Below are 20963 nucleotides of genomic sequence, written 5' to 3'. Positions count from 1 at the left end.
TTGGAGCCAAGTCTGGGGATGTTTTGGAAACTTTTCAGAGGCCTCGCTGGTGACAGGGGGGACAGCAGGCAGTGACAGGCCCGGGGCTGACAGGCTCCCCCTCCCCTAGCGGGCGCTCGGCTGCCACACCCAGCTGACATAGAACCTTTGTCACAATGCCCGCTACGGTGGTGAGGATGCGGGCACTCTGCAGGTGACAGGGACTTAGCAGGACTTGGTGTCAGCTCAGCAATTGCTCAGTTCTCCAAAGAAGCTGAATTCTGCAAATTGCTGCTTTTGCTCTTGAAATGATGTCATCAGGTGGGTGTTTTGGTGTAATACACTGAAAACCAGAGCAGAAATGCTGAACTATTCCCATGATATGCATGGTCTCTGCACCAAACCACCATGACTCAGCCTAAGTACATCTGCCGCTTGTTCTTCTGTACTGCCAGAAGATTGTGGAAGTACAGTATAAAAACCATCTTTATGGAGAGATCTTTGTGGTTTAGGCTTAGTTTAAGTGTCTGAAGTATCCGGGGCTTTTGTTTGGGCCTAATCCATAAGGTCTGATGGCTTTCCTCCTCATCTCCAGATGAATGTGGTAGAAAATATAAATCAAAGAAACGTCCTTTGGCCTAGCCTTGCCTTGCCTTGCCTTATTTCCTTCTCATCCTGTTCTCTGTCCCAGCCTCTCTCACTAAGCCCTCGTCTGGCTGCATGTCTCTTCTTTCCTCTCTCCTTTTCTCAAACTCTCCTGCTTCCTAGCTTTCGTCTTTCAATTCCTCCATTTCAGTCCTGCAGCCCCGCACTAGTTTTTCCTCTTACCTCCCTTTGGCCTGCTCCCGTGCCTGTCTCCCTCTGTTCCATATCCTTCTTCCCGACTTGTCTCTTGGAGACTTTTGGCCACTTTGGAGCCAAGTCTGGGGATGTTTTGGAAACTTTTCAGAGGCCTCGCTGGTGACAGGGGGGACAGCAGGCAGTGACAGGCCCGGGGCTGACAGGCTCCCCCTCCACTAGCGGGCGTTCGGCTGCCACACCCAGCTGACATAGAACCTTTGTCACAATGCCCGCTACGGTGGTGAGGATGCGGGCACTCTGCAGGTGACAGGGACCCAGCAGGACTTGGTGTCAGCTCAGCAATTGCTCAGTTCTCCAAAGAAGCTGAATTCTGCAAATTGCTGCTTTTGCTCTTGAAATGACGTCATATAGGTGGGTGTTTTGGTGTAATACACTGAAAACCAGAGCAGAAATGCTGAACTATTCCCATGTTATGCATGGTCTCTGCACCAAACCACCATGACTCAGCCTAAGTACATCTGCCGCTTGTTCTTCTGTACTGCCAGCTGATTGTGGAAGTACAGTATAAAAACCATCTTTATGGAGAGATCTTTGTGGTTTAGGCTTAGTCTAAGTGTCTCAAGTAGCCGGGGCTTTTGTTTGGGCCTAATCCATAAGGTCTGATGGCTTTCCTCCTCATCTCCAGATGAATGTGGTAGAAAATATAAATCAAAGAAACGTCCTTTGGCCTAGCCTTGCCTTGCCTTGCCTTATTTCCTTCTCATCCTGTTCTCTGTCCCAGCCTCTCTCACTAAGCCCTCGTCTGGCTGCATGTCTCTTCTTTCCTCTCTCCTTTTCTCAAACTCTCCTGCTTCCTGGCTTTCGTCTTTCAATTCCTCCATTTCAGTCCTGCAGCCCCGCACTAGTTTTTCCTCTTACCTCCCTTTGGCCTGCTCCCGTGCCTGTCTCCCTCTGTTCCATATCCTTCTTCCCGACTTGTCTCTTGGAGGCTTTTGGCCACTTTGCACCCAAGTCTGGGGATGTTTTGGAAACTTTTCAGAGGCCTCGCTGGTGACAGGGGGACAGCAGGCAGTGACAGGCCCGGGGCTGACAGGCTCCCCCTCCCCTAGCGGGCGCTCGGCTGCCACACCCAGCTGACATAGAACCTTTGTCACAATGCCCGCTACCGTGGTGAGGATGCGGGCACTCTGCAGGTGACAGGGACCCAGCAGGACTTGGTGTCAGCTCAACAATTGCTCAGTTCTCCAAAGAAGCTGAATTCTGCAAATTGCTGCTTTTGCTCTTGAAATGATGTCATCAGGTGGGTGTTTTGGTGTAATACACTGAAAACCAGAGCAGAAATGCTGAACTATTCCCATGATATGCATGGTCTCTGCACCAAACCACCATGACTCAGCCTAAGTACATCTGCCGCTTGTTCTTCTGTACTGCCAGCTGATTGCGGAAGTACAGTATAAAAACCATCTTTATGGAGAGATCTTTGTGGTTTAGGCTTAGTCTAAGTGTCTCAAGTAGCCGGGGCTTTTGTTTGGGCCTAATCCATAAGGTCTGATGGCTTTCCTCCTCATCTCCAGATGAATGTGGTAGAAAATATAAATCAAAGAAACGTCCTTTGGCCTAGCCTTGCCTTGCCTTGCCTTATTTCCTTCTCATCCTGTTCTCTGTCCCAGCCTCTCTCACTAAGCCCTCGTCTGGCTGCATGTCTCTTCTTTCCTCTCTCCTTTTCTCAAACTCTCCTGCTTCCTGGCTTTCGTCTTTCAATTCCTCCATTTCAGTCCTGCAGCCCCGCACTAGTTTTTCCTCTTACCTCCCTTTGGCCTGCTCCCGTGCCTGTCTCCCTCTGTTCCATATCCTTCTTCCCGACTTGTCTCTTGGAGGCTTTTGGCCACTTTGCACCCAAGTCTGGGGATGTTTTGGAAACTTTTCAGAGGCCTCGCTGGTGACAGGGGGGACAGCAGGCAGTGACAGGCCCGGGGCTGACAGGCTCCCCCTCCCCTAGCGGGCGCTCGGCTGCCACACCCAGCTGACATAGAACCTTTGTCACAATGCCCGCTACCGTGGTGAGGATGCGGGCACTCTGCAGGTGACAGGGACCCAGCAGGACTTGCTGTCAGCTCAGCAATTGCTCAGTTCTCCAAAGAAGCTGAATTCTGCAAATTGCTGCTTTTGCTCTTGAAATGATGTCATCAGGTGGGTGTTTTGGTGTAATACACTGAAAACCAGAGCAGAAATGCTGAACTATTCCCATGATATCCATGGTCTCTGCACCAAACCACCATGACTCAGCCTAAGTACATCTGCCGCTTGTTCTTCTGTACTGCCAGAAGATTGTGGAAGTACAGTATAAAAACCATCTTTATGGAGAGATCTTTGTGGTTTAGGCTTAGTTTAAGTGTCTGAAGTATCCGGGGCTTTTGTTTGGGCCTAATCCATAAGGTCTGATGGCTTTCCTCCTCATCTCCAGATGAATGTGGTAGAAAATATAAATCAAAGAAACGTCCTTTGGCCTAGCCTTGCCTTGCCTTGCCTTATTTCCTTCTCATCCTGTTCTCTGTCCCAGCCTCTCTCACTAAGCCCTCGTCTGGCTGCATGTCTCTTCTTTCCTCTCTCCTTTTCTCAAACTCTCCTGCTTCCTAGCTTTCGTCTTTCAATTCCTCCATTTCAGTCCTGCAGCCCCGCACTAGTTTTTCCTCTTACCTCCCTTTGGCCTGCTCCCGTGCCTGTCTCCCTCTGTTCCATATCCTTCTTCCCGACTTGTCTCTTGGAGACTTTTGGCCACTTTGGAGCCAAGTCTGGGGATGTTTTGGAAACTTTTCAGAGGCCTCGCTGGTGACAGGGGGGACAGCAGGCAGTGACAGGCCCGGGGCTGACAGGCTCCCCCTCCCCTAGCGGGCGCTCGGCTGCCACACCCAGCTGACATAGAACCTTTGTCACAATGCCCGCTACGGTGGTGAGGATGCGGGCACTCTGCAGGTGACAGGGACCCAGCAGGACTTGGTGTCAGCTCAACAATTGCTCAGTTCTCCAAAGAAGCTGAATTCTGCAAATTGCTGCTTTTGCTCTTGAAATGATGTCATATAGGTGGGTGTTTTGGTGTAATACACTGAAAACCAGAGCAGAAATGCTGAACTATTCCCATGATATGCATGGTCTCTGCACCAAACCACCATGACTCAGCCTAAGTACATCTGCCGCTTGTTCTTCTGTACTGCCAGCTGATTGCGGAAGTACAGTATAAAAACCATCTTTATGGAGAGATCTTTGTGGTTTAGGCTTAGTCTAAGTGTCTCAAGTAGCCGGGGCTTTTGTTTGGGCCTAATCCATAAGGTCTGATGGCTTTCCTCCTCATCTCCAGATGAATGTGGTAGAAAATATAAATCAAAGAAACGTCCTTTGGCCTAGCCTTGCCTTGCCTTGCCTTATTTCCTTCTCATCCTGTTCTCTGTCCCAGCCTCTCTCACTAAGCCCTCGTCTGGCTGCATGTCTCTTCTTTCCTCTCTCCTTTTCTCAAACTCTCCCGCTTCCTGGCTTTCGTCTTTCAATTCCTCCATTTCAGTCCTGCAGCCCCGCACTAGTTTTTCCTCTTACCTCCCTTTGGCCTGCTCCCGTGCCTGTCTCCCTCTGTTCCATATCCTTCTTCCCGACTTGTCTCTTGGAGACTTTTGGCCACTTTGGAGCCAAGTCTGGGGATGTTTTGGAAACTTTTCAGAGGCCTCGCTGGTGACAGGGGGGACAGCAGGCAGTGACAGGCCCGGGGCTGACAGGCTCCCCCTCCCCTAGCGGGCGCTCGGCTGCCACACCCAGCTGACATAGAACCTTTGTCACAATGCCCGCTACGGTGGTGAGGATGCGGGCACTCTGCAGGTGACAGGGACCCAGCAGGACTTGCTGTCAGCTCAGCAATTGCTCAGTTCTCCAAAGAAGCTGAATTCTGCAAATTGCTGCTTTTGCTCTTGAAATGATGTCATCAGGTGGGTGTTTTGGTGTAATACACTGAAAACCAGAGCAGAACTGCTGAACTATTCCCATGATATGCATGGTCTCTGCACCAAACCACCATGACTCAGCCTAAGTACATCTGCCGCTTGTTCTTCTGTACTGCCAGAAGATTGTGGAAGTACAGTATAAAAACCATCTTTATGGAGAGATCTTTGTGGTTTAGGCTTAGTTTAAGTGTCTGAAGTAGCCGGGGCTTTTGTTTGGGCCTAATCCATAAGGTCTGATGGCTTTCCTCCTCATCTCCAGATGAATGTGGTAGAAAATATAAATCAAAGAAACGTCCTTTGGCCTAGCCTTGCCTTGCCTTGCCTTATTTCCTTCTCATCCTGTTCTCTGTCCCAGCCTCTCTCACTAAGCCCTCGTCTGGCTGCATGTCTCTTCTTTCCTCTCTCCTTTTCTCAAACTCTCCTGCTTCCTAGCTTTCGTCTTTCAATTCCTCCATTTCAGTCCTGCAGCCCCGCACTAGTTTTTCCTCTTACCTCCCTTTGGCCTGCTCCCGTGCCTGTCTCCCTCTGTTCCATATCCTTCTTCCCGACTTGTCTCTTGGAGACTTTTGGCCACTTTGGAGCCAAGTCTGGGGATGTTTTGGAAACTTTTCAGAGGCCTCGCTGGTGACAGGGGGGACAGCAGGCAGTGACAGGCCCGGGGCTGACAGGCTCCCCCTCCCCTAGCGGGCGCTCGGCTGCCACACCCAGCTGACATAGAACCTTTGTCACAATGCCCGCTACGGTGGTGAGGATGCGGGCACTCTGCAGGTGACAGGGACCCAGCAGGACTTGCTGTCAGCTCAGCAATTGCTCAGTTCTCCAAAGAAGCTGAATTCTGCAAATTGCTGCTTTTGCTCTTGAAATGATGTCATCAGGTGGGTGTTTTGGTGTAATACACTGAAAACCAGAGCAGAAATGCTGAACTATTCCCATGATATGCATGGTCTCTGCACCAAACCACCATGACTCAGCCTAAGTACATCTGCCGCTTGTTCTTCTGTACTGCCAGAAGATTGTGGAAGTACAGTATAAAAACCATCTTTATGGAGAGATCTTTGTGGTTTAGGCTTAGTTTAAGTGTCTCAAGTAGCCGGGGCTTTTGTTTGGGCCTAATCCATAAGGTCTGATGGCTTTCCTCCTCATCTCCAGATGAATGTGGTAGAAAATATAAATCAAAGAAACGTCCTTTGGCCTAGCCTTGCCTTGCCTTGCCTTATTTCCTTCTCATCCTGTTCTCTGTCCCAGCCTCTCTCACTAAGCCCTCGTCTGGCTGCATGTCTCTTCTTTCCTCTCTCCTTTTCTCAAACTCTCCTGCTTCCTAGCTTTCGTCTTTCAATTCCTCCATTTCAGTCCTGCAGCCCCGCACTAGTTTTTCCTCTTACCTCCCTTTGGCCTGCTCCCGTGCCTGTCTCCCTCTGTTCCATATCCTTCTTCCCGACTTGTCTCTTGGAGACTTTTGGCCACTTTGGAGCCAAGTCTGGGGATGTTTTGGAAACTTTTCAGAGGCCTCGCTGGTGACAGGGGGGACAGCAGGCAGTGACAGGCCCGGGGCTGACAGGCTCCCCCTCCCCTAGCGGGCGCTCGGCTGCCACACCCAGCTGACATAGAACCTTTGTCACAATGCCCGCTACGGTGGTGAGGATGCGGGCACTCTGCAGGTGACAGGGACCCAGCAGGACTTGCTGTCAGCTCAGCAATTGCTCAGTTCTCCAAAGAAGCTGAATTCTGCAAATTGCTGCTTTTGCTCTTGAAATGATGTCATCAGGTGGGTGTTTTGGTGTAATACACTGAAAACCAGAGCAGAAATGCTGAACTATTCCCATGATATGCATGGTCTCTGCACCAAACCACCATGACTCAGCCTAAGTACATCTGCCGCTTGTTCTTCTGTACTGCCAGAAGATTGTGGAAGTACAGTATAAAAACCATCTTTATGGAGAGATCTTTGTGGTTTAGGCTTAGTTTAAGTGTCTCAAGTAGCCGGGGCTTTTGTTTGGGCCTAATCCATAAGGTCTGATGGCTTTCCTCCTCATCTCCAGATGAATGTGGTAGAAAATATAAATCAAAGAAACGTCCTTTGGCCTAGCCTTGCCTTGCCTTGCCTTATTTCCTTCTCATCCTGTTCTCTGTCCCAGCCTCTCTCACTAAGCCCTCGTCTGGCTGCATGTCTCTTCTTTCCTCTCTCCTTTTCTCAAACTCTCCTGCTTCCTGGCTTTCGTCTTTCAATTCCTCCATTTCAGTCCTGCAGCCCCGCACTAGTTTTTCCTCTTACCTCCCTTTGGCCTGCTCCCGTGCCTGTCTCCCTCTGTTCCATATCCTTCTTCCCGACTTGTCTCTTGGAGGCTTTTGGCCACTTTGCACCCAAGTCTGGGGATGTTTTGGAAACTTTTCAGAGGCCTCGCTGGTGACAGGGGGACAGCAGGCAGTGACAGGCCCGGGGCTGACAGGCTCCCCCTCCCCTAGCGGGCGCTCGGCTGCCACACCCAGCTGACATAGAACCTTTGTCACAATGCCCGCTACCGTGGTGAGGATGCGGGCACTCTGCAGGTGACAGGGACCCAGCAGGACTTGGTGTCAGCTCAACAATTGCTCAGTTCTCCAAAGAAGCTGAATTCTGCAAATTGCTGCTTTTGCTCTTGAAATGATGTCATCAGGTGGGTGTTTTGGTGTAATACACTGAAAACCAGAGCAGAAATGCTGAACTATTCCCATGATATGCATGGTCTCTGCACCAAACCACCATGACTCAGCCTAAGTACATCTGCCGCTTGTTCTTCTGTACTGCCAGCTGATTGCGGAAGTACAGTATAAAAACCATCTTTATGGAGAGATCTTTGTGGTTTAGGCTTAGTCTAAGTGTCTCAAGTAGCCGGGGCTTTTGTTTGGGCCTAATCCATAAGGTCTGATGGCTTTCCTCCTCATCTCCAGATGAATGTGGTAGAAAATATAAATCAAAGAAACGTCCTTTGGCCTAGCCTTGCCTTGCCTTGCCTTATTTCCTTCTCATCCTGTTCTCTGTCCCAGCCTCTCTCACTAAGCCCTCGTCTGGCTGCATGTCTCTTCTTTCCTCTCTCCTTTTCTCAAACTCTCCCGCTTCCTGGCTTTCGTCTTTCAATTCCTCCATTTCAGTCCTGCAGCCCCGCACTAGTTTTTCCTCTTACCTCCCTTTGGTCTGCTCCCGTGCCTGTCTCCCTCTGTTCCATATCCTTCTTCCCGACTTGTCTCTTGGAGACTTTTGGCCACTTTGGAGCCAAGTCTGGGGATGTTTTGGAAACTTTTCAGAGGCCTCGCTGGTGACAGGGGGGACAGCAGGCAGTGACAGGCCTGGGGCTGACAGGCTCCCCCTCCCCTAGCGGGCGCTCGGCTGTCACACCCAGCTGACATAGAACCTTTGTCACAATGCCCGCTACGGTGGTGAGGATGCGGGCACTCTGCAGGTGACAGGGACCCAGCAGGACTTGGTGTCAGCTCAACAATTGCTCAGTTCTCCAAAGAAGCTGAATTCTGCAAATTGCTGCTTTTGCTCTTGAAATGATGTCATATAGGTGGGTGTTTTGGTGTAATACACTGAAAACCAGAGCAGAAATGCTGAACTATTCCCATGATATGCATGGTCTCTGCACCAAACCACCATGACTCAGCCTAAGTACATCTGCCGCTTGTTCTTCTGTACTGCCAGCTGATTGCGGAAGTACAGTATAAAAAACATCTTTATGGAGAGATCTTTGTGGTTTAGGCTTAGTCTAAGTGTCTCAAGTAGCCGGGGCTTTTGTTTGGGCCTAATCCATAAGGTCTGATGGCTTTCCTCCTCATCTCCAGATGAATGTGGTAGAAAATATAAATCAAAGAAACGTCCTTTGGCCTAGCCTTGCCTTGCCTTGCCTTATTTCCTTCTCATCCTGTTCTCTGTCCCAGCCTCTCTCACTAAGCCCTCGTCTGGCTGCATGTCTCTTCTTTCCTCTCTCCTTTTCTCAAACTCTCCCGCTTCCTGGCTTTCGTCTTTCAATTCCTCCATTTCAGTCCTGCAGCCCCGCACTAGTTTTTCCTCTTACCTCCCTTTGGCCTGCTCCCGTGCCTGTCTCCCTCTGTTCCATATCCTTCTTCCCGACTTGTCTCTTGGAGACTTTTGGCCACTTTGGAGCCAAGTCTGGGGATGTTTTGGAAACTTTTCAGAGGCCTCGCTGGTGACAGGGGGGACAGCAGGCAGTGACAGGCCCGGGGCTGACAGGCTCCCCCTCCCCTAGCGGGCGCTCGGCTGCCACACCCAGCTGACATAGAACCTTTGTCACAATGCCCGCTACGGTGGTGAGGATGCGGGCACTCTGCAGGTGACAGGGACCCAGCAGGACTTGCTGTCAGCTCAGCAATTGCTCAGTTCTCCAAAGAAGCTGAATTCTGCAAATTGCTGCTTTTGCTCTTGAAATGATGTCATCAGGTGGGTGTTTTGGTGTAATACACTGAAAACCAGAGCAGAAATGCTGAACTATTCCCATGATATGCATGGTCTCTGCACCAAACCACCATGACTCAGCCTAAGTACATCTGCCGCTTGTTCTTCTGTACTGCCAGCTGATTGCGGAAGTACAGTATAAAAACCATCTTTATGGAGAGATCTTTGTGGTTTAGGCTTAGTCTAAGTGTCTCAAGTAGCCGGGGCTTTTGTTTGGGCCTAATCCATAAGGTCTGATGGCTTTCCTCCTCATCTCCAGATGAATGTGGTAGAAAATATAAATCAAAGAAACGTCCTTTGGCCTAGCCTTGCCTTGCCTTGCCTTATTTCCTTCTCATCCTGTTCTCTGTCCCAGCCTCTCTCACTAAGCCCTCGTCTGGCTGCATGTCTCTTCTTTCCTCTCTCCTTTTCTCAAACTCTCCCGCTTCCTGGCTTTCGTCTTTCAATTCCTCCATTTCAGTCCTGCAGCCCCGCACTAGTTTTTCCTCTTACCTCCCTTTGGCCTGCTCCCGTGCCTGTCTCCCTCTGTTCCATATCCTTCTTCCCGACTTGTCTCTTGGAGGCTTTTGGCCACTTTGCACCCAAGTCTGGGGATGTTTTGGAAACTTTTCAGAGGCCTCGCTGGTGACAGGGGGGACAGCAGGCAGTGACAGGCCCGGGGCTGACAGGCTCCCCCTCCCCTAGCGGGCGCTCGGCTGCCACACCCAGCTGACATAGAACCTTTGTCACAATGCCCGCTACCGTGGTGAGGATGCGGGCACTCTGCAGGTGACAGGGACCCAGCAGGACTTGGTGTCAGCTCAACAATTGCTCAGTTCTCCAAAGAAGCTGAATTCTGCAAATTGCTGCTTTTGCTCTTGAAATGATGTCATATAGGTGGGTGTTTTGGTGTAATACACTGAAAACCAGAGCAGAAATGCTGAACTATTCCCATGATATGCATGGTCTCTGCACCAAACCACCATGACTCAGCCTAAGTACATCTGCCGCTTGTTCTTCTGTACTGCCAGCTGATTGCGGAAGTACAGTATAAAAACCATCTTTATGGAGAGATCTTTGTGGTTTAGGCTTAGTCTAAGTGTCTCAAGTAGCCGGGGCTTTTGTTTGGGCCTAATCCATAAGGTCTGATGGCTTTCCTCCTCATCTCCAGATGAATGTGGTAGAAAATATAAATCAAAGAAACGTCCTTTGGCCTAGCCTTGCCTTGCCTTGCCTTATTTCCTTCTCATCCTGTTCTCTGTCCCAGCCTCTCTCACTAAGCCCTCGTCTGGCTGCATGTCTCTTCTTTCCTCTCTCCTTTTCTCAAACTCTCCCGCTTCCTGGCTTTCGTCTTTCAATTCCTCCATTTCAGTCCTGCAGCCCCGCACTAGTTTTTCCTCTTACCTCCCTTTGGCCTGCTCCCGTGCCTGTCTCCCTCTGTTCCATATCCTTCTTCCCGACTTGTCTCTTGGAGGCTTTTGGCCACTTTGCACCCAAGTCTGGGGATGTTTTGGAAACTTTTCAGAGGCCTCGCTGGTGACAGGGGGGACAGCAGGCAGTGACAGGCCCGGGGCTGACAGGCTCCCCCTCCCCTAGCGGGCGCTCGGCTGCCACACCCAGCTGACATAGAACCTTTGTCACAATGCCCGCTACCGTGGTGAGGATGCGGGCACTCTGCAGGTGACAGGGACCCAGCAGGACTTGCTGTCAGCTCAGCAATTGCTCAGTTCTCCAAAGAAGCTGAATTCTGCAAATTGCTGCTTTTGCTCTTGAAATGATGTCATCAGGTGGGTGTTCTGGTGTAATACACTGAAAACCAGAGCAGAAATGCTGAACTATTCCCATGATATGCATGGTCTCTGAACCAAACCACCATGACTCAGCCTAAGTACATCTGCCTCTTGTTCTTCTGTACTGCAAGAAGATTGTGGAAGTACAGTATAAAAAACATCTTTATGGAGAGATCTTTGTGGTTTAGGCTTAGTCTAAGTGTCTCAAGTAGCCGGGGCTTTTGTTTGGGCCTAATCCATAAGGTCTGATGGCTTTCCTCCTCATCTCCAGATGAATGTGGTAGAAAATATAAATCAAAGAAACGTCCTTTGGCCTAGCCTTGCCTTGCCTTGCCTTATTTCCTTCTCATCCTGTTCTCTGTCCCAGCCTCTCTCACTAAGCCCTCGTCTGGCTGCATGTCTCTTCTTTCCTCTCTCCTTTTCTCAAACTCTCCTGCTTCCTGGCTTTCGTCTTTCAATTCCTCCATTTCAGTCCTGCAGCCCCGCACTAGTTTTTCCTCTTACCTCCCTTTGGCCTGCTCCCGTGCCTGTCTCCCTCTGTTCCATATCCTTCTTCCCGACTTGTCTCTTGGAGGCTTTTGGCCACTTTGCACCCAAGTCTGGGGATGTTTTGGAAACTTTTCAGAGGCCTCGCTGGTGACAGGGGGACAGCAGGCAGTGACAGGCCCGGGGCTGACAGGCTCCCCCTCCCCTAGCGGGCGCTCGGCTGCCACACCCAGCTGACATAGAACCTTTGTCACAATGCCCGCTACCGTGGTGAGGATGCGGGCACTCTGCAGGTGACAGGGACCCAGCAGGACTTGGTGTCAGCTCAACAATTGCTCAGTTCTCCAAAGAAGCTGAATTCTGCAAATTGCTGCTTTTGCTCTTGAAATGATGTCATCAGGTGGGTGTTTTGGTGTAATACACTGAAAACCAGAGCAGAAATGCTGAACTATTCCCATGATATGCATGGTCTCTGCACCAAACCACCATGACTCAGCCTAAGTACATCTGCCGCTTGTTCTTCTGTACTGCCAGCTGATTGCGGAAGTACAGTATAAAAACCATCTTTATGGAGAGATCTTTGTGGTTTAGGCTTAGTCTAAGTGTCTCAAGTAGCCGGGGCTTTTGTTTGGGCCTAATCCATAAGGTCTGATGGCTTTCCTCCTCATCTCCAGATGAATGTGGTAGAAAATATAAATCAAAGAAACGTCCTTTGGCCTAGCCTTGCCTTGCCTTGCCTTATTTCCTTCTCATCCTGTTCTCTGTCCCAGCCTCTCTCACTAAGCCCTCGTCTGGCTGCATGTCTCTTCTTTCCTCTCTCCTTTTCTCAAACTCTCCCGCTTCCTGGCTTTCGTCTTTCAATTCCTCCATTTCAGTCCTGCAGCCCCGCACTAGTTTTTCCTCTTACCTCCCTTTGGCCTGCTCCCGTGCCTGTCTCCCTCTGTTCCATATCCTTCTTCCCGACTTGTCTCTTGGAGACTTTTGGCCACTTTGGAGCCAAGTCTGGGGATGTTTTGGAAACTTTTCAGAGGCCTCGCTGGTGACAGGGGGGACAGCAGGCAGTGACAGGCCCGGGGCTGACAGGCTCCCCCTCCCCTAGCGGGCGCTCGGCTGCCACACCCAGCTGACATAGAACCTTTGTCACAATGCCCGCTACGGTGGTGAGGATGCGGGCACTCTGCAGGTGACAGGGACCCAGCAGGACTTGGTGTCAGCTCAACAATTGCTCAGTTCTCCAAAGAAGCTGAATTCTGCAAATTGCTGCTTTTGCTCTTGAAATGATGTCATATAGGTGGGTGTTTTGGTGTAATACACTGAAAACCAGAGCAGAAATGCTGAACTATTCCCATGATATGCATGGTCTCTGCACCAAACCACCATGACTCAGCCTAAGTACATCTGCCGCTTGTTCTTCTGTACTGCCAGCTGATTGCGGAAGTACAGTATAAAAACCATCTTTATGGAGAGATCTTTGTGGTTTAGGCTTAGTCTAAGTGTCTCAAGTAGCCGGGGCTTTTGTTTGGGCCTAATCCATAAGGTCTGATGGCTTTCCTCCTCATCTCCAGATGAATGTGGTAGAAAATATAAATCAAAGAAACGTCCTTTGGCCTAGCCTTGCCTTGCCTTGCCTTATTTCCTTCTCATCCTGTTCTCTGTCCCAGCCTCTCTCACTAAGCCCTCGTCTGGCTGCATGTCTCTTCTTTCCTCTCTCCTTTTCTCAAACTCTCCCGCTTCCTGGCTTTCGTCTTTCAATTCCTCCATTTCAGTCCTGCAGCCCCGCACTAGTTTTTCCTCTTACCTCCCTTTGGCCTGCTCCCGTGCCTGTCTCCCTCTGTTCCATATCCTTCTTCCCGACTTGTCTCTTGGAGACTTTTGGCCACTTTGGAGCCAAGTCTGGGGATGTTTTGGAAACTTTTCAGAGGCCTCGCTGGTGACAGGGGGGACAGCAGGCAGTGACAGGCCCGGGGCTGACAGGCTCCCCCTCCCCTAGCGGGCGCTCGGCTGCCACACCCAGCTGACATAGAACCTTTGTCACAATGCCCGCTACGGTGGTGAGGATGCGGGCACTCTGCAGGTGACAGGGACCCAGCAGGACTTGCTGTCAGCTCAGCAATTGCTCAGTTCTCCGAAGAAGCTGAATTCTGCAAATTGCTGCTTTTGCTCTTGAAATGATGTCATCAGGTGGGTGTTTTGGTGTAATACACTGAAAACCAGAGCAGAAATGCTGAACTATTCCCATGATATGCATGGTCTCTGCACCAAACCACCATGACTCAGCCTAAGTACATCTGCCGCTTGTTCTTCTGTACTGCCAGCTGATTGCGTAAGTACAGTATAAAAACCATCTTTATGGAGAGATCTTTGTGGTTTAGGCTTAGTCTAAGTGTCTCAAGTAGCCGGGGCTTTTGTTTGGGCCTAATCCATAAGGTCTGATGGCTTTCCTCCTCATCTCCAGATGAATGTGGTAGAAAATATAAATCAAAGAAACGTCCTTTGGCCTAGCCTTGCCTTGCCTTGCCTTATTTCCTTCTCATCCTGTTCTCTGTCCCAGCCTCTCTCACTAAGCCCTCGTCTGGCTGCATGTCTCTTCTTTCCTCTCTCCTTTTCTCAAACTCTCCCGCTTCCTGGCTTTCGTCTTTCAATTCCTCCATTTCAGTCCTGCAGCCCCGCACTAGTTTTTCCTCTTACCTCCCTTTGGCCTGCTCCCGTGCCTGTCTCCCTCTGTTCCATATCCTTCTTCCCGACTTGTCTCTTGGAGGCTTTTGGCCACTTTGCACCCAAGTCTGGGGATGTTTTGGAAACTTTTCAGAGGCCTCGCTGGTGACAGGGGGGACAGCAGGCAGTGACAGGCCCGGGGCTGACAGGCTCCCCCTCCCCTAGCGGGCGCTCGGCTGCCACACCCAGCTGACATAGAACCTTTGTCACAATGCCCGCTACCGTGGTGAGGATGCGGGCACTCTGCAGGTGACAGGGACCCAGCAGGACTTGGTGTCAGCTCAACAATTGCTCAGTTCTCCAAAGAAGCTGAATTCTGCAAATTGCTGCTTTTGCTCTTGAAATGATGTCATATAGGTGGGTGTTTTGGTGTAATACACTGAAAACCAGAGCAGAAATGCTGAACTATTCCCATGATATCCATGGTCTCTGCACCAAACCACCATGACTCAGCCTAAGTACATCTGCCGCTTGTTCTTCTGTACTGCCAGCTGATTGCGGAAGTACAGTATAAAAACCATCTTTATGGAGAGATCTTTGTGGTTTAGGCTTAGTCTAAGTGTCTCAAGTAGCCGGGGCTTTTGTTTGGGCCTAATCCATAAGGTCTGATGGCTTTCCTCCTCATCTCCAGATGAATGTGGTAGAAAATATAAATCAAAGAAACGTCCTTTGGCCTAGCCTTGCCTTGCCTTGCCTTATTTCCTTCTCATCCTGTTCTCTGTCCCAGCCTCTCTCACTAAGCCCTCGTCTGGCTGCATGTCTCTTCTTTCCTCTCTCCTTTTCTCAAACTCTCCCGCTTCCTGGCTTTCGTCTTTCAATTCCTCCATTTCAGTCCTGCAGCCCCGCACTAGTTTTTCCTCTTACCTCCCTTTGGCCTGCTCCCGTGCCTGTCTCCCTCTGTTCCATATCCTTCTTCCCGACTTGTCTCTTGGAGGCTTTTGGCCACTTTGCACCCAAGTCTGGGGATGTTTTGGAAACTTTTCAGAGGCCTCGCTGGTGACAGGGGGGACAGCAGGCAGTGACAGGCCCGGGGCTGACAGGCTCCCCCTCCCCTAGCGGGCGCTCGGCTGCCACACCCAGCTGACATAGAACCTTTGTCACAATGCCCGCTACGGTGGTGAGGATGCGGGCACTCTGCAGGTGACAGGGACCCAGCAGGACTTGCTGTCAGCTCAGCAATTGCTCAGTTCTCCAAAGAAGCTGAATTCTGCAAATTGCTGCTTTTGCTCTTGAAATGATGTCATCAGGTGGGTGTTTTGGTGTAATACACTGAAAACCAGAGCAGAAATGCTGAACTATTCCCATGATATGCATGGTCTCTGCACCAAACCACCATGACTCAGCCTAAGTACATCTGCCGCTTGTTCTTCTGTACTGCCAGCTGATTGCGGAAGTACAGTATAAAAACCATCTTTATGGAGAGATCTTTGTGGTTTAGGCTTAGTCTAAGTGTCTCAAGTAGCCGGGGCTTTTGTTTGGGCCTAATCCATAAGGTCTGATGGCTTTCCTCCTCATCTCCAGATGAATGTGGTAGAAAATATAAATCAAAGAAACGTCCTTTGGCCTAGCCTTGCCTTGCCTTGCCTTATTTCCTTCTCATCCTGTTCTCTGTCCCAGCCTCTCTCACTAAGCCCTCGTCTGGCTGCATGTCTCTTCTTTCCTCTCTCCTTTTCTCAAACTCTCCCGCTTCCTGGCTTTCGTCTTTCAATTCCTCCATTTCAGTCCTGCAGCCCCGCACTAGTTTTTCCTCTTACCTCCCTTTGGCCTGCTCCCGTGCCTGTCTCCCTCTGTTCCATATCCTTCTTCCCGACTTGTCTCTTGGAGACTTTTGGCCACTTTGGAGCCAAGTCTGGGGATGTTTTGGAAACTTTTCAGAGGCCTCGCTGGTGACAGGGGGGACAGCAGGCAGTGACAGGCCCGGGGCTGACAGGCTCCCCCTCCCCTAGCGGGCGTTCGGCTGCCACACCCAGCTGACATAGAACCTTTGTCACAATGCCCGCTACGGTGGTGAGGATGCGGGCACTCTGCAGGTGACAGGGACCCAGCAGGACTTGGTGTCAGCTCAGCAATTGCTCAGTTCTCCAAAGAAGCTGAATTCTGCAAATTGCTGCTTTTGCTCTTGAAATGACGTCATATAGGTGGGTGTTTTGGTGTAATACACTGAAAACCAGAGCAGAAATGCTGAACTATTCCCATGTTATGCATGGTCTCTGCACCAAACCACCATGACTCAGCCTAAGTACATCTGCCGCTTGTTCTTCTGTACTGCCAGCTGATTGTGGAAGTACAGTATAAAAACCATCTTTATGGAGAGATCTTTGTGGTTTAGGCTTAGTCTAAGTGTCTCAAGTAGCCGGGGCTTTTGTTTGGGCCTAATCCATAAGGTCTGATGGCTTTCCTCCTCATCTCCAGATGAATGTGGTAGAAACTATATATCAAAGAAACGTCCTTTGGCTTAGTCTTGCCTTGCCTTGCCTTATTTCCTTCTCATCCTGTTCTCTGTCTCAGCCTCTCTCACTAAGCCCTCGTCTGGCTGCATGTCTCTTCTTTCCTCTCTCCTTTTCTCAAACTCTCCTGCTTCCTGGCTTTCGTCTTTCAATTCCTCCATTTCAGTCCTGCAGCCCCGCACTAGTTTTTCCTCTTACCTCCCTTTGGCCTGCTCCCGTGCCTGTCTCCCTCTGTTCCATATCCTTCTTCCCGACTTGTCTCTTGGAGTCTTTTGGCCACTTTGGAGCCAAGTCTGGGGATGTTTTGGAAACTTTTCAGAGGCCTCGCTGCTGACAGGGGGGACAGCAGGCAGTGACAGGCCCGGGGCTGACAGGCTCCCCCTCCCCTAGCGGGCGCTCGGCTGCCACACCCAGCTGACATAGAACCTTTGTCACAATGCCCGCTACCGTGGTGAGGATGCGGGCACTCTGCAGGTGACAGGGACCCAGCAGGACTTGCTGTCAGCTCAGCAATTGCTCAGTTCTCCAAAGAAGCTGAATTCTGCAAATTGCTGCTTTTGCTCTTGAAATGATGTCATCAGGTGGGTGTTCTGGTGTAATACACTGAAAACCAGAGCAGAAATGCTGAACTATTCCCATGATATGCATGGTATCTGAACCAAACCACCATGACTCAGCCTAAGTACATCTGCCTCTTGTTCTTCTGTACTGCCAGAAGATTGTGGAAGTACAGTATAAAAAACATCTTTATGGAGAGATCTTTGTGGTTTAGGCTTAGTCTAAGTGTCTCAAGTAGCCGGGGCTTTTGTTTGGGCCTAATCCATAAGGTCTGATGGCTTTCCTCCTCATCTCCAGATGAATGTGGTAGAAAATATAAATCAAAGAAACGTCCTTTGGCCTAGCCTTGCCTTGCCTTGCCTTATTTCCTTCTCATCCTGTTCTCTGTCCCAGCCTCTCTCACTAAGCCCTCGTCTGGCTGCATGTCTCTTCTTTCCTCTCTCCTTTTCTCAAACTCTCCTGCTTCCTGGCTTTCGTCTTTCAATTCCTCCATTTCAGTCCTGCAGCCCCGCACTAGTTTTTCCTCTTACCTCCCTTTGGCCTGCTCCCGTGCCTGTCTCCCTCTGTTCCATATCCTTCTTCCCGACTTGTCTCTTGGAGGCTTTTGTCCACTTTGCACCCAAGTCTGGGGATGTTTTGGAAACTTTTCAGAGGCCTCGCTGGTGACAGGGGGACAGCAGGCAGTGACAGGCCCGGGGCTGACAGGCTCCCCCTCCCCTAGCGGGCGCTCGGCTGCCACACCCAGCTGACATAGAACCTTTGTCACAATGCCCGCTACCGTGGTGAGGATGCGGGCACTCTGCAGGTGACAGGGACCCAGCAGGACTTGGTGTCAGCTCAACAATTGCTCAGTTCTCCAAAGAAGCTGAATTCTGCAAATTGCTGCTTTTGCTCTTGAAATGATGTCATCAGGTGGGTGTTTTGGTGTAATACACTGAAAACCAGAGCAGAAATGCTGAACTATTCCCATGATATGCATGGTCTCTGAACCAAACCACCATGACTCAGCCTAAGTACATCTGCCGCTTGTTCTTCTGTACTGCCAGCTGATTGCGGAAGTACAGTATAAAAACCATCTTTATGGAGAGATCTTTGTGGTTTAGGCTTAGTCTAAGTGTCTCAAGTAGCCGGGGCTTTTGTTTGGGCCTAATCCATAAGGTCTGATGGCTTTCCTCCTCATCTCCAGATGAATGTGGTAGAAAATATAAATCAAAGAAACGTCCTTTGGCCTAGCCTTGCCTTGCCTTGCCTTATTTCCTTCTCATCCTGTTCTCTGTCCCAGCCTCTCTCACTAAGCCCTCGTCTGGCTGCATGTCTCTTCTTTCCTCTCTCCTTTTCTCAAACTCTCCTGCTTCCTGGCTTTCGTCTTTCAATTCCTCCATTTCAGTCCTGCAGCCCCGCACTAGTTTTTCCTCTTACCTCCCTTTGGCCTGCTCCCGTGCCTGTCTCCCTCTGTTCCATATCCTTCTTCCCGACTTGTCTCTTGGAGGCTTTTGGCCACTTTGCACCCAAGTCTGGGGATGTTTTGGAAACTTTTCAGAGGCCTCGCTGGTGACAGGGGGGACAGCAGGCAGTGACAGGCCCGGGGCTGACAGGCTCCCCCTCCCCTAGCGGGCGCTCGGCTGCCACACCCAGCTGACATAGAACCTTTGTCACAATGCCCGCTACCGTGGTGAGGATGCGGGCACTCTGCAGGTGACAGGGACCCAGCAGGACTTGCTGTCAGCTCAGCAATTGCTCAGTTCTCCAAAGAAGCTGAATTCTGCAAATTGCTGCTTTTGCTCTTGAAATGACGTCATATAGGTGGGTGTTTTGGTGTAATACACTGAAAACCAGAGCAGAAATGCTGAACTATTCCCATGTTATGCATGGTCTCTGCACCAAACCACCATGACTCAGCCTAAGTACATCTGCCGCTTGTTCTTCTGTACTGCCAGCTGATTGCGGAAGTACAGTATAAAAACCATCTTTATGGAGAGATCTTTGTGGTTTAGGCTTAGTCTAAGTGTCTCAAGTAGCCGGGGCTTTTGTTTGGGCCTAATCCATAAGGTCTGATGGCTTTCCTCCTCATCTCCAGATGAATGTGGTAGAAAATATAAATCAAAGAAACGTCCTTTGGCCTAGCCTTGCCTTGCCTTGCCTTATTTCCTTCTCATCCTGTTCTCTGTCCCAGCCTCTCTCACTAAGCCCTCGTCTGGCTGCATGTCTCTTCTTTCCTCTCTCCTTTTCTCAAACTCTCCTGCTTCCTGGCTTTCGTCTTTCAATTCCTCCATTTCAGTCCTGCAGCCCCGCACTAGTTTTTCCTCTTACCCCCCTTTGACCTGCTCCCGTGCCTGTCTCCCTCTGTTCCATATCCTTCTTCCCGACTTGTCTCTTGGAGACTTTTGGCCACTTTGGAGCCAAGTCTGGGGATGTTTTGGAAACTTTTCAGAGGCCTCGCTGGTGACAGGGGGGACAGCAGGCAGTGACAGGCCCGGGGCTGACAGGCTCCCCCTCCCCTAGCGGGCGCTCGGCTGCCACACCCAGCTGACATAGAACCTTTGTCACAATGCCCGCTACCGTGGTGAGGATGCGGGCACTCTGCAGGTGACAGGGACCCAGCAGGACTTGCTGTCAGCTCAGCAATTGCTCAGTTCTCCAAAGAAGCTGAATTCTGCAAATTGCTGCTTTTGCTCTTGAAATGATGTCATCAGGTGGGTGTTTTGGTGTAATACACTGAAAACCAGAGCAGAAATGCTGAACTATTCCCATGATATGCATGGTCTCTGCACCAAACCACCATGATTCAGCCTAAGTACATCTGCCGCTTGTTCTTCTGTACTGCCAGAAGATTGTGGAAGTACAGTATAAAAACCATCTTTATGGAGAGATCTTTGTGGTTTAGGCTTAGTCTAAGTGTCTCAAGTAGCCAGGGCTTTTGTTTGGGCCTAATCCATAAGGTTTGATGGCTTTCCTCCTCATCTCCAGATGAATGTGGTAGAAAATATAAATCAAAGAAACGTCCTTTGGCCTAGCCTTGCCTTGCCTTGCCTTATTTCCTTCTCATCCTGTTCTCTGTCCCAGCCTCTCTCACTAAGCCCTCGTCTGGCTGCATGTCTCTTCTTTCCTCTCTCCTTTTCTCAAACTCTCCTGCTTCCTGGCTTTCCTCTTTCAATTCCTCCATTTCAGTCCTGCAGCCCCGCACTAGTTTTTCCTCTTACCTCCCTTTGGCCTGCTCCCGTGCCTGTCTCCCTCTGTTCCATATCCTTCTTCCCGACTTGTCTCTTGGAGGCTTTTGGCCACTTTGCACCCAAGTCTGGGGATGTTTTGGAAACTTTTCAGAGGCCTCGCTGGTGACAGGGGGGACAGCAGGCAGTGACAGGCCCGGGGCTGACAGGCTCCCCCTCCCCTAGCGGGCGCTCGGCTGCCACACCCAGCTGACATAGAACCTTTGTCACAATGCCCGCTACCGTGGTGAGGATGCGGGCACTCTGCAGGTGACAGGGACCCAGCAGGACTTGCTGTCAGCTCAGCAATTGCTCAGTTCTCCAAAGAAGCTGAATTCTGCAAATTGCTGCTTTTGCTCTTGAAATGACGTCATATAGGTGGGTGTTTTGGTGTAATACACTGAAAACCAGAGCAGAAATGCTGAGCTATTCCCATGTTATGCATGGTCTCTGCACCAAACCACCATGACTCAGCCTAAGTACATCTGCCGCTTGTTCTTCTGTACTGCCAGCTGATTGCGGAAGTACAGTATAAAAACCATCTTTATGGAGAGATCTTTGTGGTT

This window comes from Patagioenas fasciata, chromosome 7 (genome assembly GCF_037038585.1).
Source record: "Patagioenas fasciata isolate bPatFas1 chromosome 7, bPatFas1.hap1, whole genome shotgun sequence".
NCBI lineage: Eukaryota > Metazoa > Chordata > Aves > Columbiformes > Columbidae > Patagioenas > Patagioenas fasciata.
The sequence above is the reverse complement of the archived record's forward strand: the minus strand, read 5'-3'. Positions refer to the sequence as shown.